Source organism: Colobus angolensis, unplaced genomic scaffold (genome assembly GCF_000951035.1).
Source record: "Colobus angolensis palliatus isolate OR3802 unplaced genomic scaffold, Cang.pa_1.0 Scaffold13, whole genome shotgun sequence".
NCBI classification, from domain to species: Eukaryota; Metazoa; Chordata; class Mammalia; order Primates; family Cercopithecidae; genus Colobus; species Colobus angolensis.
In genome coordinates this window covers 10,604,212-10,608,406 of record NW_012114252.1, presented here as the reverse complement: position 1 = coordinate 10,608,406, position 4,195 = coordinate 10,604,212, and the positions used below count along the sequence as shown (strand labels likewise).

The following is a 4,195-nucleotide window of genomic DNA, read 5'->3' as shown; positions in this document are numbered from 1 at the left end:
CAGGTTTCTCATGCTTTGAATGTTTCCTAGTACACTTGTTCCCTCTTGAAATGTACCAGAACATCTACACAACAGGGTACTATATACCTGTAAAAAGGAATGCAGAAAATCTTTGTATATAACTATGCAGTGATTTCCAGGTTATATTGTTCAGAGAAAAAAAAATCATGGTATAGAAAAATGTGTACAGTTTGCTACTATTTATCTAAGAAAAAAGGAATAGAGATATATACAAAGATGCTTGTACTGAAAGCAAACAATGGAAACAGTCCACAGCCGTGGCCTCTGCTCACATACCCACAGAGCCCGCAGTTCCACTGTACCATGTGTGGCATTTGGGCCCTCTTTGGCAGCAATGATTGCCTCTCTGGTCAGCATCCGAGCGCTATGAAGATCACACACAGGGGTCCAGATGCATTTCTTCCTGAGAATGTCAATGGATACATCAGCTGCTGCTTTGGATTTCGCCAGTTGGTGGTAGTTGACCAGCTGTTTGGAATGCAGCCAGTTCAAGTGAGGAAATATCTTTATTTGTGGCTCTATTGCAGTGGTGAAATTTACAACCACAACAAGGTATAATACCATATTGAATTTGAGTACAAGGCCAGAGTGGATGGTGAGATAACCCTTCATCTTTATGACAAAGGAGGGACTGGGCAGAAAATTTGTATGCTGGGTTGAGTGTTTGCATTTATTTCATTAAATACTGTCAATAAGAAAGTATTCCTGGGCAGAGACACCTACCTAGAGAGTCATCATTGTAGAGATTAACCTCTGCATACCCTCTATAACAGTGTGGAGAAACAGTTTTGAGATAGAAACTATGAAGAGTGGCCGGGCGCGGTGGCTCAAGCCTGTAATCCCAGCACTTTGGGAGGCCGAGACGGGTGGATCACGAGGTCAGGAGATCGAGACCATCCTGGCTAACACGGTGAAACCCCGTCTCTACTAAAAATACAAAAACTAGCCGGGCGAGGTGGCGGGCGCCTGTGGTCCCAGCTACTTGGGAGGCTGAGGCAGGAGAATGGCGTGAACCCGGGAGGCGGAGCTTGCAGTGAGCTGAGATCCGGCCACTGCACTCCAGTCCGGGCGACAGAGCGAGACTCCGCCTCAAAAAAAAAAAAAAAAAAGAAACTATGAAGAGTAACCTCTGGATTCCTTTTGACAGTGCTATTATGAAATGACTAATGACAGAGAAAAGGCTTGGATTCCAGCTTTGTTGCTGCCACTCTGTTGATGCAGCTGAAAGAGGCCCAAGTGTAAGATACTCTCTAGACATTTGCGATTGGCATGGAAAACAGTCCCAATGTACTGGCTGCTAGAAAGGTGGAAAATCATATTGAAACTGAACACCACTCTGAGGAAGGCATTCAGGTCCTGGATGAAGTAATATTTTCCTTGGCAATTTAAGACATAACAATAGTTCACACTTCAGTAGGTAGGTATTTAATTTCCAAGTATATTTGGAAGAACACAGATAGCATAGTGATCTTCTCTAGAGAAGGTTCAGATGAAATTACACAGGGTTACATATATTTTTACAAGACTCCTCCTCAGGAAAAAGCCAAGGAGCAGAGTCAGGGGCTTCTGAAGGACTCTTTGTTTGATGTACTGTGTGCAGATTGAACTACTGCTGCCTGTGACCTTGAACTGAGAGTCTAATTCCTGGATCATCTATTTTCCTCTTACTGCCTCTGGCATCAGAAATAAGAATTCTGAAGAATGGGATAGGAAAATATCTCCTGATAAAGATATTTGAGTACTATACCTGATACCTAAAAAATTCTCTGGCCAAAAGAAGCCTTCAGTGATGGGATAACCTCAGTTAAGAATTTCTGTTTTAGGGTTTTACAGGAATATACTGAACATCAGGTTGATGATATAATGATGGCAACTGCAACACAAAAATTTTCCTTCAGTATTCTTAACACTAAATAAGGCTATTACAGCAGTCTACAAATTCAATGCAATTCCCATCAAAATACCACTATCATTCTTCACAGAACTAGAGAAAAAAACAAACCCTAAAATTCATGTGGAACCAAAAAAGAGCCCACAGAGCCAAAGCAAGACTAAGCAAAAAGAACAAATCTGAAGACATCACTTTACCTGATTTCAAACTATACTATAGCACTACACTCACCAAAACAGCGTGGTATTGGTATAAATATAGGCACATAGACCAATGGAACAGAATAGAGAACCCAGAAATAAACCCAAATACTTACAGCCAACTCACCTTCGACAAAGCAAACAAAAACATAAAGTGGGGAAAAGACACCCTATTCAACAAATGGTACTGGGAGAATTGGCAAGTCACATGTAGGAGAATGAAACTGGATTCTCATCTCTCACTTTATACAAAAATCAACTCAAGATATATCAAGGACTTAAATAAAAAATCTGAAAATATAAAAATTCTACAAGATTTAAGAAAATGTGGCACATATACACCATGGAATACTATGCAGTCATAAAAAAAGGATGAGTTCATGTCCTCTGTAGGGACATGGATGAAGCTGGAAACCATCATTCTGAGCAAACTATCGCAAGGACAGAAAACCAAACATTGCATGTTCTCACTCATAGGTGGGAACTGAACAATGAGAACACTTGGACACAGGGTAGGGAACATCACACACTGGGGCCTGTCGTGGGGTTGGGGGAGGCGGGAGGGATAGCATTAGGAGATATACCTAATGTAAATGACCAGTTAACGGGTGCAGCACACCAACATGGCACATGTATAGATATGTAACAAACCTGTACATTGTGCATATGTACCCTAGAACTTAAAGTATAATAATAAAAAATTTAAAACAAAAAAGAAAAGGAGGAATAAGAAGACAGGATTAAAAAGAGGTGTGAAGCCAGGTGCAGTGGCTAACACCTGTAATTCCAGCACTTTGGGAGGCCGAGGCAGGTGGATTACTTGAGGCCAGGAGTTAGAGACCAGCCTGGCCAACATGGTGAAAACCCATTTCTACTAAATGTATAAAAACTGGACAGGCCTGGTGGTGCTTGCCTGTAATCCCAGCTACTTGAGAGTCTGAGGCATGAGAATTACTTGGACTTGGGAGGCAGAGGTTGCAGTGAGCCGAGATTGTGCCACTGCACTTCAGTCTAGGCAATAGAGTGAGACTCTCTCTCAAAAAAAAAAAAAAAAAAAAGGACAGAGGAAGCATTTTGCGATATGGATATGTTTGTGATCTTGTTTGCGGTGATGATATAATGGGTACAAAAATTATCTAATTGTACATTTTAAATATATGCAGTTTATTGTATGTCCATTATACCTCAATAAAATTGTTTTCTAAAAAACAAACAAACAAACAAATTCTACAAGGTAACATCAGAAAAACCCTTCTAGACATTGGCTTGGGCAAGGAGTTCATGACCAAGAACCCAAAAGCAAATGCAATAAAAACAAAGACAAATAGGTGGGACTTAATCCAACTGAAGAGCAAAAGCTCCCATCTGCAAAGTAAACAGACAGCCCATAGAGTGGGAGAAAATCTTCACAATCTATATATCTGACAAAGGAATAATATCCAGAATCTACACGAACTCAAACAAATTAGCAAGAAAAAAACAAACAATCCCATCAAAAAGTGGGCGAAGGACATGAATAGACAATTCTCAAAAGAGGATATACAAATGGTCAGCAAACATGAAAAAATGCTCAACAGCACTAATGACCAGGGAAATGCAAATCCACACCACAATGCGATACCGCCTTATTCCCACAAGAATGGCCATAATCAAAAAATAAAAAATAATAGATGTCGGCACGGATGTGGTGAAAAGGGAACACTACTACACTGCTGGTGTGAATGTAAATTAGTACAACCACTATGCAAAACAGTGTGGAGATTCCTTAAAGAACTAAAACTAGAATTATCATTTGATCCAGCAATCCCACTACTGGGTATCTACCCAGAGGAAAAGAAGTCATTATACGAAAAAGATAATTGCACACACATTTACAACAGCACAATTCACAATTTCAAAAATGTGGAACCAGACCAAATACCCATCAGTCAACAAGTGGATAAAGAAACTGTGATGTGTGGTCAGGTGCAGTGGCTCACACCTGTAATTCCAGCACTTTGGGAGGCCAAGGCAGGTGGATCACCTGAGGTTGGGAGTTCGAGACCAGACTGACCAACATGGACAAACCCCATCTCTACTAAAA

At 40.6% G+C, this 4,195-nt stretch overlaps 1 pseudogene; it reads left to right on the top strand.

Annotated features, from left to right (window-relative positions):
* Nucleotides 1–237: 237 nt before the first annotated feature.
* LOC105505953 overlaps nucleotides 238–4,195 on the top strand; it is a 21,793-nt pseudogene continuing 17,835 nt past the window's right edge.